The following is a 15,322-nucleotide window of genomic DNA, read 5'->3' on the forward strand; positions in this document are numbered from 1 at the left end:
AAATAGAAGGAGAGAGAAAAGCTTCTGGGACAAACAGAAACTAAAAAAATTTGTGATCACTAAACTCACCCTACAAGAAACATTAAAAGGGATTCTTTAAGTGAAGAGAGAGCTCAAAAGTAACATAGACCAGAAAGTATCAGAGACAATATACAGAAGCAGTGACTTTACAGGGTAAAATGATGGCATTAGATTCATGTCTTTCAATAGTTACTCTGAATATAAATGGGCTAAATTCCCCAATCAAAAGATACAGGGTATCAAATTGGATTAAAAAAAAAAAGGAAGACCCATTGATATGATGTCTGCAAGAGACTCATTTTAGACCCAAAGACACCTCCAGATTGTAAGCAACAGGGTGGAAAATGATTTATCATGTTAATGGACATCGAAAGAAAGATGGGTTGTCAATCCTTATATCAGACAAACCAGATTTTAAACCAAAGACTGTACTAAGAGATGAAGAAGGACACTATATCATAATTAAAGGGTCTATCCAACAAGAAGATCTAACAATTGTAAATATTTATGCCCCTAACATGGGAGCAGCCAATTATATAAACCAATTAATAACAAAATTAAAGAAACACATCGATAATAATACACTAATAGTAGGGGACTTTAACACTCCCCCCTCACTGCAATGGACAGATCATCCAAGCAGAAATTCAACAAGGAAACAAGGGATTTGAATGACAAACTGGACCAGATGGACTTCACAGATATATTCAGAACATTCCACTCTAATATATATTCAGAACATTCCACTCTAAAGCAATAGAATATACATTCTTCTTGAGTGCACATGGAACATTCTCCAGAATAGATCACATTCTGGGTCACAAATTAGGTCTCAACCAGTACCAAAAGATTCAGATCATTCCGTGCATGTTTTCAGACCACAATGCTTTGAAACTTGAACTCAATCACTAGAAGAAATTTGGAAAGAACTCAAATACATGGAGGCCAAAGAGCATCCTACTAAAAAAAATGAATGGGCAAACCAGGATATTACAGAAGAATTAAAAAACAATGATGGAAACAAATGAAAATGAAAGCACAACTGTCCAAAACCTTTGGGCTGCAGTAAAGGCAGTCAGAGAGGGAGACAAACCATGAGACTCTTAATCACAGGAAACAAACTAAGGGTTGCTGGAGGGAAGTGGGGTTGGGGGATGGGGTAAGTGGTGATGGACATTAAGGAGGACACGTGATGTAATCTGCACTGGGTATTATATGATTGATGAATCACTGATCTCTACCTCTGAAACTAATAATACATTATATGATAATTAATTGAATTTAAATTTAAAAAATTAAAAATAAATACAATCCTACACCAAAAGGGGGGAATAAATAAAGATAATGAAAGGGAAAAAATCCTTCACATAACTAATCCAAAAAACAAAAAAAAAAAGATTCTCTCTCTCCTTCTCCCTCTGGCCCTACTCCTCCCCGCTCTCTTTCTCTTTAAAGTAAATAAATCTTAAAAAAAAAAAACCCAAAGCAAAAACAAACAAACAAACAAAACAAACCCAAATGGATAGGAAAACTTGGCAACTATTTTAAATATGTAGAATTTTGGATTAATGTGTGGAAGACTACCATTTTAATGGTGAGAGTAAAAAATGAAATTTAAACGTCAGAACAAAATTTAGTTTGTTTTTAACCCTATATTGATAGAAAACAAACATCATGGAATACCAAATGTCAGACACAACTTTATTTTTTGCTGATGTTTTAGGGGAAAAAAAAGATATTCAATTAAAAGCAATTTAAATTCATTAATAAAAATACAAAAAATTGAGAAAAACAGGAAAAAGAGAAAATATTATCAATGGCTTCCTCTAAAAATGCAGCTCCTGTTAACATTTGTAGGGAAGAGGGAGTCACTTTCAGCCTTTTTGTTTCCTACACATAGGATGCTTTTCACAAAGTAATAACATTATATTTGCAATTTTGTATTTCTCTTTCCACCTAACATTAGAATTGGTTCCCTTTGTTGCTAGTTTTCTTAAACAGAATAGTGATGGCTACCTTATATTACGTTAATTGGATGGCATAATTTACTGAAAGAGTTTACAAAATGGTGTACATTGTTTTTGACTATTAAGAATAAAACTAGGGCACCTGGGTGGCTCAGTTTGTTAAGCATCTGCCTTCAGCTCAGGTCATGATCCCAGGGTCCTGGGATCAAGTCCCTTGTTATGCTCCCTGCTCAGCGAGAAGTCTGCTTCTCTTTCTATCCACCCCCGCCCCCCGCTCATGTTCTCTCTCTCTAATAAATAAATAAATAAAATCTTTTTTAAAAATAAAAAAAACTATACAACATTTGTGCAATAATTGTTCTTGCTTTTAGGATTGTTTCATACTTTCTCAGAATAGTTTTCTAGAAGTAAAATATTGGTTTAAATCATGAATTTTTAAAATTTAGGTTGATATATCATATTGCTGGCAAAGAATGAATGGGGAATAAAGACTAAGACAAAAAACAAACCCAAAACTTAGACTCTTTTAAAAGATGAGTTTCTATTATTTCAATTTAATTCCCTCCCATCTTTCATAAATATATGGTGGAATATTTTTACTGTATTTATTAACCATCGTAGTTTTTCTATGTGTGACTTGTCTATTCATATTATTTGCTTCCTTTTTTTAAGGCACTTTGTATTTCATTACCATTTTGTATGAATGTTTTAGTTAGGAAAATACTAACTTTTTGCCATATTTTCAAGTATTTTTCCAGTGTCTTTCCATTTTAAATTTGATATTTTTAAATAGACAAAAGTTTTAAATGACTATGTATTCAAATGAGGTTTTGACATCCTTTGTAATTTTTATTTCATTTCAAATGTTACATCTTTCAAGTTCTTTTCCTTTTAGAATCATCAACCTCCTCAGAGAAAGAAGAAGAAAATGGAAGAAGAATTAATGATTCAATCTGAAATGCTTTAATTACTATTTCCCTTATCAAAAAAACAAAAAACAACAACCATGATAACTTCCATTTGAGTAACTGAAAGAAAATTCCAGAAAGTCCATATTTTCTGATAAATGCTTAGAAATTTGCTTCTTTTCTTACTATTTAGTCAGATAGAATCTAGGCAATTTAACAAAAGAGCCAAAAATATCAAAAGTAGACATAATACATAAATAGAAACTTAAACTTGAAAAGTAAGCAAAAAGGAATAAAATGGTTCTAACTTTTATAAAATGATTTAAATCTTAAAAGTAAGTACAAATTTGAAGTAAATGGATAGTTGATTTTATTTTAGTAAATTACATTACTCCAAAAGAATCTAAAGTTTAGTCATTTTAAACAAGTGGGCTTCTCTGAGGAAATAATTTTTTTAGATTGAGGTATCTTACCAGGAAGTAGGAACAAAAGGATAAATATTCTTTATGTTTGAAAACCTAATATTTTGCATGAAAATTAAAGTATATTTCATCATATCAGATTTATAGGCATATTTTTCCTTTAACGATAAGCATATTCTTAAAAAGAATAGTTTTAGGGCTGCAAAGTTAATTTTGAAAGGTCTTGATAGGTTAAACTTGCAAGGGAACTTCAAAAAATGTCTTCTCCTTTCTGTATCTTTCCATTCAGATTAGCCACCTGTCCACCTTCACTTTCACCCCGCCTTCCTCAGAGAAGGACACAATCATCTTGCAATTCTAAGACATTAGTTTTAGACTACTTAATGTAGTCTCCATTGGTATAGGTTTTGTGATTATATTTGGCATTTCTCTGTTTATGATTCTCCATATTTAGTGACTATCTTGTTTAATTTATTATAATTATATATCCTGTTATACACTTATTAACTACTTTTCAAGCTATTTCTAGGTCCTTTAAATGGTTTCTAAGAATGAGAGAATATATTCAAAATTAAATCTATTTAGGAACAGCTAAGATATCTTTTTCTCGATTTGGCTTCAAAAGCAGATGGCTCCTCTATGTCTGTACTAGTTTAGTACCTTCAGAAGCCAGCTGTTACCTGATAACATTTAGGTTAACAAATCTAAGAGGAAAGTTTTAGAAGCATCTTGGCCATTCTTTATTTGCCATGAAAATGTACAAAAAGGATAGAAATGGAAAAAGGTGTAGTAAGTATGCCTAATCTGAAGCCCAAGTTAAATATTTTTTTCCCTAGTTTAGTACATTAACTTTAAGCTGTTTCAGAGGACAAAGACAAAAAAAAATCCCCAAATTGGTAGTTTCCAGTCTAGGTTAAAGTGACTAAGAAATTTTGACATCTAATATGTCTGCTTATCCTAATGAAAACACTCAGCTTAAATAAATCCTAATTTGGAAGATTTTAAATCCTGGAATTAACTTGATTCTCTACACTTTAAATCACAATTTATGGATGAATTGACTTTTAGGGGATTTTTGTAACAATTTATGGGTGAATCTACTCATTGGGGATTTTTGTAAAGACACAATAATCCTAATACACTTGAAACCTACTATTTCTTAGAAGAAGCTACAATTGATCTAATTTCTAGCTTTCCATCTATCAAAATCATTGAAAGAGCATCTCTCCTTATTAGTTCCCAAGAATTGTTTTTTTCCCCTTTGGTCTTAGGCAAGAATAGAAACATCACTCAAAACACTTATCTTTGGAATGTATTTGTACCCCTCAATTATTCTTGGATACCTCTTTACAATTTCACATACTCCCTAAAAATAGTACATATTAAATGCAGCTACATTAAAATTTAGAAAAGTGAATTGAGAAGAAAGAATTATCGGGAACATGCTCCCACACACAGATCTGTGTATGCATGATCCTGTTAATTCTTTCTTCTCAAGAAACTTATAAAAAGGTAGTGGAATAAAATATAGCCCTTGCTGTTGCACCTGGTCTGTAACTCATAATTGAGAAGGAAATTCATATTCTCCACTACAGTAGTCCGCTCCTTATCCATGGGGAATATATTCCAAGACCCCCAGTTAATGTCTGAAACAGTGGGTAGTACCAAACCCTATAGATACTATGTTTATTCTTGTACATTCATACTAATGATAAAGTTTAATTTATAAATTAGACACAGTAAGAGATTAACAACAAAACTAATAATAAAATAAAACAATTATAACGACACATTGTAATAAAAGTTCTGTGAATGTGGTCTCTGTCCCTCAAAATATCTCATTGTACTGTTCTCACCCTTCTTCCTCTGATGATGTGAAATGATACAATGCCTACATGATGAAATGGAGTGAGGTGAATGACGTAGGCATTATGACATAGTGTTAGGCTACTATTGATTGTCCGATGCTAGGTTAGAGCATCTGCTTCCAGACCACTGTTGATTCAGGTAACTGAAACCATGGACAGCAAAACCATGCATAATGGAGGACTATTCTACTACCCATTCTAGATTCCTCTCACTCTCGGCTCGCACACCTGAAGGACTCAATAGCACACCTACGGGGGTGGGTGAAACAGACTCTCGTCTGTGAGACATCTGAATCTCGGCCACCATTCTGTCCTCAGGGTGTAACTGCTATATTTGTCCATTTAATATACAGAGTGGAAAAGAGCACTAAAAGGTAGCATAACCTAAAAGTGAGTGGGACTCTTGCTGCGCTCCCATGTGGAAGCTTTTTCCCTCTAGGTACTCAATACCTCTATAAACACATAAGCCCAGGTTTGCAGAAATGGGAACCACAAATCCTTTAAGTGGGTCACTGAGAATGATGGTAATGAGCAGGGTTATTCTTACTTCCATTCCTTGGTTTCTGAGCTCAAGTATTATATCTATTAGCCAGCAGCTTCTGGGAAGAGAAGCATGTACTTGCGCAAGTGGGTCCCATAGTCATGTGCCATTGTAGCATCTCCCTTGCTGCAAGGCGATCCCTGTGGGATCCAATTTTGGTAGATGGAGCACTCTATAAATCCTTGGACAGTAGAGCTGGCTCAGGTCCTCTTGTCAGGAAAGGAAAAGACATATCAGGAGTATGTGCCAATTTCATATAAACTTCTACTCTTTCCATAGTCTTACTTAACACTATTTTCACTCAATTTTCTGTTTTTGTTAATTTTATTTTGTCCTTGCTTCATTTTAATTTAGATTTTTTTTGTTTAGTTTCTATCTTTGTAGTATAGTTTTCTTCTATTCTTCCCCAATCTTCCACAATTTAACATTTTTTATTAATGAGCAGCTACACCAGAAATAAAAATTCTTTAAATAGTACTTCTCAGTAGTCTACAGCATTAAATTTTTTTAAAGATTTATGTATTTATTATTTGAGAAAGGGAGGAGGGCCAGAAGAAGAGGGAGAGAGAGGATCCCAAGTAGACTTCCTGCTGAGCACAGAGCTCAACTAGGGGCTCCATCTCACGTCCCTGAGATCATGACTGAGCTGAAATCACCAGTGGGACACTCGACTGACTGAGCCACACAGGTACCCCTAGAGCATTAAAAATTTTTTAAGATAATGATCCATTTATTTCTTATCCAAAATGTAGACTAATGTAAATGTAGACTAATGTAAATGTTATTGGTTGGTTCTTTTCACTAATTTGTGTTGAGTTAAAAGAAGTAATAGAAAACGCAATTTATTCCTTATAATACTTTGGCAGAATTACTGTCATATAGGAAGAAGTTATAATTTTGGTTTCATTAACTAATTGTGATTCTTTATGGCAAATTCATCACAGGTTTTCTTCAAGTTGGCTTTTTTATTTAATTCCTAGAAACTCTATTCCTGAGGTCACATGGAGTTCTGTCCCTCAGTGACCATACCAGATGTCATAATGGATAAATATTTCTTCTGGGAACTTGATTCTGTGCATTAACCAGATTAGGCCAGGATTCCTACTTAGTCTAGGAAACGTCCAGGCTTGCTAAGTGGGGTGCACTAGCTGCTCTTAGTGGACAGAGGATAACTGACATACAACTCCTCACCTTCCTGGTAACCCCCAGAAGCTTCATCCAGCTCCAGAAAGAAAGGGGAGAACTAGCAATGGAAAGGTCTGAACCCTGATGGTGACTAACTATTGATCTAAAATGTCTTTTTTTGGGCACCTGGGGGGCTCAGTCGGTTAAGCTTCTGCCTTCAGACAGGTCATGATCTCAGAGTCCTGGGATCCTCTCACCCATTGGGCTGCTTAGCAGGGAGCCTGCTTCTCCCTTTCCCCTCTGCCCCTTCCCCCTGTTCATGCACACTCTCTCTTTTTCTCTCTCTCTTAAATAAATAAATAAAATCTTTAAATAATGTATTTTTCTAAGAAGTGTTTGTGAACTTCATCAGCAAATTTGGACTATGTTATCAGCAGAAATGGGAACACCTAGGGTTAAATGAAATTTTATAGAAATAAAATGACATGCCTTCCCACTGGAATCTGGGAGTATACATTTAAAATAGCTGCTAAAGGGGCACCTGGGTGGCTCAGTCAGTTCAGTGCCTGACTCTTGATTTTGGCTCAGGTCATGATCTCAGGGTCCTGGAATGGAGCCCCATGTTGGGCTCTGTTCTCAGCAAAGAGCCTGCTTGAGGATTTCTCTCCCTCTGCCCCTCCCCATGATTGTGCTCTCTCCTTATCTCTCTAAAATAAATAAATCTTTAAAGTAAACAAAATAAAGTAAACAAAATAAAATTGCTGCTGAAAAATGCTTAGGTTTTCTAGTTTTCTCCTATTTAAAAAACAAACAAACAAAAAACACCCCCCCCAAAAAAACACAAAAAACCTCTTTATTTTCGTTTCTCTTGAAGTATTGCCATGTCTCTCCTTCATGACAAAATCAAACTCCTTGAAAGCTTTCTTTTCAATTTCTCCACTTCCTCACCTCCCAGAAGCTACTGTGGTCTGACTTCTGCCCCTACAGCCCCACTGAAATGACTCTTGCCAAAGATACTTCTTGTTCATCAAATCCATGGGAACTCTTCAGTGATGACATTTCTCATGACCCAGAGATCCGACTGGTCATTCTTCCTACCATTAGTTTCTCCCCTCTGCTTCCTCAGGACCATTCTGTAGTTCTCCTTCTTCTGTGCTCTTCTTTCTCAGTCCCATATAAGTACTTTTCTTCTGTCCATGCCTTAAGCATTGGCATTCCCTTCAAAAGTCTGTTCTAGGCTCTTGTAACTCTACACTCTCCCTGAGCAGACTCAGCTACTCATCTGACTTCAACTATGGTATCAATGCTGGTGATTTTCAAATCAGTAACTCCAGCCGAGATTATTATCCTGGACTTAGGCCTTCACAACTACTGCCTTTTAAATATCTGCATTGGGATGGCTCATACATGCCTCAAACTCAACCTCTCCAAAACATCATCCCTTTAAAATCTGTTCCCCTTCCTGGATTTCTCATTTTCCACCCAAGGACAAATGATTAAAATCCTAATCCACTGAGGTTCTCAACATTTCCTATATATTCCATTTCTTATATATTCCCAACATTTCCTATATATTCCATTTCTTATATATTCCCAACATTTCCTATATATTCCTGCGTGTTTCTAGTTACTTTAATATTTTAAATGATATTTTCAACCTTCTGTCTCACAAAACTCTCTTTCATCATAAAAATGTTATACTTCTGCCTGCCTTCAGATTAAGATCTCACTTTCTATTTTCCATAGAAGCCATAAAATGTAATTTGCTTAGCTTCCTACCAATACATTCTCACATCTACATCAAACCTTTTCTCCTTTTCTGCAGGAGCCGTGGACTAGGCCTTAACGACGTCTCAGAAACCTGGTGCTTCTGATTACCCTACTCCCCTATCTTGACTGTTCAACATTTTGCTTTCCACTGGCTTCTTTCCATCATCACTAGAACATATGTAAGCCCCTTCACCATGAAAAGCCTCCCCTTTTCAATTACTATGCTGCCTTCCTCCTCCCTCTGCATAGCCAGAATTTTTAAGAGAGTTTCTGGCTCCTTTTACTTTCTTCTGACACCCCAACACATTTGAATCAGGATTTCTCTCTCCCCATTTCACCAATATTGTTTTTGCTGAGAACCCCATGGCAAACAATTTTATGTAAAGTTTAAATTAGCATCTTACTTGAACCCTCAGAAAGATAGACTACTACTGATCACCTTAAAAAATGAATTTCCATTTACCTTTAAAACACCTATTCTTTGAATTTATCCTATACCACCAACAATCTTCTTTTCACTTGTCCTTCTACACCTAGTGGTGAGAGAAGACATTCTAAAGGATTGATGAGTCATGCACTTTCTTAGAAAACATTCCCTTTGCTTTTATGAAAAGTTTTTATTTTTATAAGAATTCTACTGGCTTGGACCAATGTTTATCCAGGTTAAAATACTCACCAATACACTAATCAAGCATTAATCATGGGCTGCTAAAACCTAGTGTTTCTTCTCAAGATTAAAAAGCAGCCTATTTATTATTTAGTGAGATTTAGTCCTAGAGAAATAATAGACACGACTGAGAATTTTTTCAAAAGATGAAATGGGTAAGATTTGGGGAAAAAAGACTAAGTTGAATTTGACAATGGGAAAGAAGTATTGGACATTGGGCCAAGAGAACAAAAAAAAAAAAAAAAAAAAAAAAAAAAAAAAAAAAAAAAGAAAGAAAGAAAAAGAAAAAGATGTGAGGTCCAAACCAAAAAAAGTTGAAATGAGTACAACTTCAATCACATTCATTTATCTAAAATAGTTACTGAGCACTTACACGTCAGGCACTGTGCCTGCACATGTTAAAATCATCTGAGGGTATATAAAATGTAATACTCTTACAATAATACAGTATGCTCAGTGTTATACTAGGGAAAATACGGAGCTAATGGGAGCCCCAAAGCAGGACACCTGAATGGGAGAGTGCTTTGAGATCTTTCTGGAAAAGTGTCCTGTAAGCTGAGACCAGCTTGATGGGAGATTGGATTGTTGTCGTGAGGGAGGAAATGATCTTGTGTGAAAACCAAAGGCAACAGAGAATATGGTACTTCAGAGGAACTGAAGGTTGTTTTATTATGGCCAGATGGCGTGGGGTCAGCAAGGAGCCGTTGAAAGCAGCATGTACCGGGCTTACATGCCTGTTTCTGGGTCAGTACTTTGAGAGCAATGGGAAACTCACAGAAAGATTTAAACAGGGGAGAGATATGATCAGAGATACGTTTATGAAGGTCATGTTGGCAGCCGTGTGAAGAAGGGATTGGAAGCCTGGGTGCAGTGTTGGAGACTAAGGAAGTAGCAGGAGAGAGAATGGCCACCCGGCCTTCTTCAGTGAGTCCTCAGCTTTGTTTCCAGAGAACCTGGAGTCTCACATTTGACTGTTTCTTTTTCCCTTCCTCAAATGATAAGAACTCCTACATAATGTACATACAAGTACAATTGTCAGGTCATTGATATCGGTGCCTAGAAACACGGATAACTTCAAAAGTGTCTAATTCTTATTTCCTTTTCAAGAAAAATATCCAGAACAGCTCTTCTTATTATGAAGAGATATTTAATCTCAGAACTGTTATGACAGAAAAACTGGCAGGGGGGCGCCTGGGTGGCACAGCGGTTAAGCGTCTGCCCTCAGCTCAGGGCATGATCCTGGCGTTATGGGATCGAGCCCCACATCAGGCTCCTCCACTATGAGCCTGCTTCTTCCTCTCCCACTCCCCCTGCTTGTGTTCCCTCTCTCACTGGCTGTCTCTGTCTCTGTCAAATAAATAAAATCTTAAAAAAAAATCTGATGAAAGTTAGAAGATATTTTAACTGAATTATATTAAAAATGTGAAATATCAAAACATGTGAAATGTGGCTAAAGCTGTGTTTAGAGGAAAATGTGTAGCTTTGGGAGCATGCATTTAAAAAGAAGAAAGGCTGAAAAAATCAATGATATAAACTTCCATATCAAGATGCTACTCAACACAGTGTCATTTGGTTATTATTTTGGGTAAGAACTCTTTCCAAACAAATGTAAGTCACTGACACAACTATCTGTTAATATCATCTATACAGTCAAGTGTCTGTGGCAAACCCACATTATCACAGCAGCAAAGGGAGTCATGTCCTCTTCTCTTCTCTTCCCTGTCACTTTGGTTTATATAACACATTCTCTATTCTGTGGGTTGCTAGTCTGCTGGATTCACAGTCCAGTGAAAAGCCCGTGAATCTGGAGAGAGAAAAGCAGGGTCTGAACTCCAGCTTTACTCATTGGAAGTCACTTGCCTCTTTGGGATATGGAATTGCTATAATTTCCCAAATCAAGGGATGCCTGGGTGGCTCAGTTGGTTAAGCAACTGCCTTCAGCTCAGGTCATGATCCCGGGGTCCTGGGATCAAGGCCTGCCTCTGGCTCACTTCTCCCTCTCCCTGCTTGTGTGCTCTCTTTCTCTCTGGCAAGTAAATAAATAAAATCTTTAAAAAAACCCTTTTTTCCAAAAAAAAAAATCAGTAGCAGGACTAAATTATCTTAAATTCTTTCTAGCTAAAAAATGATGGTTTTATGAGTCAGATAGAACATCAGTTTCCCAGGCTGGAAAGTCCAGTGAAATGACTACAGATACAGGATATTAGAGTGATGATTAAAAAAAAAAAAAAAAAGAAGAAGAACAAGTTTATCAAATAGCCAGAGCTGCTGCTTCCTAGACTGTGAGGTTTCCTTTCCTGTGGAAGAGGCGCCAGGAGCCCTGCAGAGGTGCAGGCCATGTTTGCCTCAGATCTCCTTCCCCAGGGCCGTTCTGCTACTTTATTCCCGGAAAAGACCCCTATCAGGGCTTGGTGTTTGGCTTCTGGCAGCACACTGACCTTTCCTTGCCACATGAATTAGCAATGGATCCAGCCTCTTTTCCTGGAGGGGCTTGAGTGGCACCAAGGGTCTGAATGAATGGGCTCTGGTTTATTTGTGTTTCAGCCACAGTCTTCAAAAACCAATTGCTCACCAATCCGACAGACCTGCTCAGGGCAACAGTGACCTTCCTCCAAGCTTCCACATTGATTATTCTAAGGAGTCTCCCAACTTGAATTAAAAATATCAAAACTCAAAAAATGAGCAAGCTTTCTAAAGCTACTGAATCCCAAAATTAAATGCCTCCAGATATTTTTAGAAGTGTGAGATTTGGTGCAGGAATGGGAGTGCACAGGTAGGGACTGGACAGGACACAAATGACTCTCTTCAAAAGTAAATGGATGGTAGTTTAATAAAAATGTCAAGGACCAATGTAGTGGCAAAGGACCCAAGTGCTTCTCAGCAGGAAGCTGTTGGCGCCTCTAGGGCCGCAATTGAGTGGCCACCTACAGAATCTGGGTCTTGGTGGAGGAATATAGCCTCTACCAATAACCATGGTCTATGGTGAGTAAATACTCAGAGCTCTCTTTCCTCTAATCTTCTGTCCTTTTAATTTCCTACCACTGTCTCCCCTTGGCTTAGCCCAACAGAAGCCAGAGGACCACGGGGCATGGATAGATCTGTAGGTCAGCTTCTGGGGAATAAGAAGCAGTGTGGAGAAAAGCAGGTCCAAAGAGGGAGTTGGAGAATATCCAGCAGAGAGGTGCATCTGGGTTTGCAGCCTGTGGGATCAGACCTGTGCTGAGAACAAGTCAAAACTCAGGTGTACTAGAAGGTCACAGTAGGACTGAGGCAAAATGAAAGAAACAGGCTGAGAGCCTGAAGGCCAAGGGGTAGGATGGGGAAGCCTAAGGAAGGAACTAGAACTGAAGATGGAAACCAACTAGAATTACTGCAGGACAAGGGGGCTGGGGCAAGACCCAAGGGCCCTTGTTATTCTAGGATAAGTCAGTGGTTTCTGTCTCACAGTCTCTTATATAGTGATTTTGATACTAAGTAGGATACAAGGTCTGAACAGACACCTCCTATGCAAAGCATGATCATACGACACTCCAGTTCATCTGTAAAGCAATAAGAAGAACAAATTTTCACAAGCCATATTGTAGGACATACAAAAAAAAATAGCTTTAAAATCTGTCCTCTAATTCAACCTCTATTTTAATCCCCCATTCCACAAAAAATGTACAATGTACAATTACTGTGTTTACCCAGAATTTACTAAGATTTAAAATTCTGTCAATTCAGGATTGTCTCTCCCCCCCCCTTTTTTTTCTCAGAGTCCTGTCTAAGTTTCTGAAATTGTATATAATAACATGAAATTGGGAGTCTGCCTTTGGGTCCTCGGGAGATTCTCTGTGCCTTGCTCTCGTCTGCTGAGATGTGTGCTGGTCCCTGGATACAGTCTGACCTTTGGTAGACTGGTGGGCCCTTTCCACTCTTTCCCCCTGACAGTATTTAGGGTCTTACTAGACAGGGCATGGCTGTGGGGGGTGGTCTTGTCCTACAGCTTTATCTACTTCCTCCTTTACCATCGCAAAAAGTGCTTCTCCATGTTTTACTGTAGCAACCAGATAAGAAAAGAAGCCAAAATAGCCTTTACTGTTTAGTCCCCAAGAGTAATACGACTGGGTTCTGTCACCCATTCCTTCAACCCTACCATAAACTCCCACCCAGGGGCAGAAGGTTGCCTCCTCATCTTGATTTATCTCTTCTCCCCATCTCAGAAGCTCTTCCCTGTCTTGGGAAGATGGATATAGTGGTGCAGGGGAGATGAGAACTCACTCAATAAAGATCTTGCCAAATCTTTCATTCTAATATCTAAACTTCAGCGTTATTTAAGAGCCAGGAGTTGGGCACTTGTCTTTCACTTCCTTCACTGTGAACTTCTCCCTTTCTTTGTGGACCTCCCATATTCTGATCCCCAAGGTGAGGGGGTCAGCGAGTTCTTTACATAGAATGTGTCTATGGGGGAGCACACGTAGAAGACAGACAATACTGTGAAGCAGATAAAATTTGGTCTTGAATCTTTAATACTTTGTTTTTAAACCTTCCTATCTTGGAATTGTGTGCTTTTGTGATTTTCTCCACAGCTTTCCTCCAAAATCTACTTTTACAAAATTATCTCATAAACACAACCCTAAAGTAAGGTCTAAATGGCCCATAGCATTTAATACATTATTCTTTCTGCAAGTGTTTTGGTTAAAACAAGAAAATTCTGAAATATAGAAAGGATTTTCTATAAAATATAGTCTTTGTCACAACACTTCAATCTGGCCAGTTCAGCACAAAAGTAGCCATAAATGGTGCATATGTTATGAACATTTCCATGTTCCAATAAAACACCGAAATTTAAGTTTCATATACTTTTCGTGTGTCACAAAATAGTTTTTAATTTTTTTCAACCTTTGAAAAATGTAAACATCATTCTTAGTTTAAGAGGTGTGAAAACCACAGGGATGAGCCCTATGTGGCTCACAGCCAGTGCCTTGCAGACCTCATTTAATCCCTCAGGGTTACCCTGGCAGGATGGCTAGGTCTCAGGGTGACATGTGAGTTGGGGTTAGTTAGGCAAGCAAAGCTGTCACACCAAGAGGCCAGAGAGGACACATTGGGCCTATCATCCATAGCAGCAGTAAGGACTCTCTAGCGCAATTTGCTCTAAGAAAAAAAGTGAATCTGGATGTCTGCCTATCTCTGAGCTTGGAAATTCCTTCCATCTGACTTTCCCCCATTCAGTATATTTTAGTTTAGAATGCCACTTTTCTTTCTCTGCTCCTGGTCCTGTTGGTGAAAAAGGAGAGGAGAGATGTCAATAGTTTTATATGCTTTTATTTTCCTTCTCTGATGTGTTAGCATCAGTAACGGTAGTAACAACAATTACAGAAAATGACCAGTTCTGAACAGAAAGAAAGCTATTATCAAGATCAAAAGAGCTACCTTTCAATAACTTATTTGTTATTAACCATCTGAGTGACCTTGCAAAAAATTACTTAAACTCTGGATGTCATTTTCCTATTTGTAAAAGAAGGATCTTGGAGATTTGTTCCAAGTGTATGAATGAATGAATGACAGTTCTTCTTATAAACATCCCTTCACCAAGAAGCCTTATGGTAGGAAATAAGTTTTGCTAAAGATGTTAGAAAGTTGTAGAAAGATATGTTCAAGTAGCAAAAATGCAGGTTAAAAGACTAAATTCACATTTGTATTTTTGTATTTACTGAGTTTTATAGTAAAATATTCAGAATAAATTCAGCAACACTATTTTTCTTATGTTTATTTTTCTGGAACCATCCATAATTTAACTGGTTAAAGGGCGTCTGGTTTACATCCATTTCCTTGAAAGAAAAGAAACACATTAAAAAAAAACCTCCAAAAAACAAAAAAAAAAACTTGTGAATTAAGACTTTGAACCTGCAGATGGTGCTATGATCCTATTATGAAATTCGGTTCGCTTTCTAGTTTAAATTCATAGGGAAAACTGCAGTTCTTTGATTTAGTTTATTTTTATCCAGAAATAATAAATTGAATTATTCCTCTTTACTTTTGTGTTTTGTT

The sequence above is a fragment of the Ailuropoda melanoleuca genome, chromosome 10 (genome assembly GCF_002007445.2).
Source record: "Ailuropoda melanoleuca isolate Jingjing chromosome 10, ASM200744v2, whole genome shotgun sequence".
NCBI lineage: Eukaryota > Metazoa > Chordata > Mammalia > Carnivora > Ursidae > Ailuropoda > Ailuropoda melanoleuca.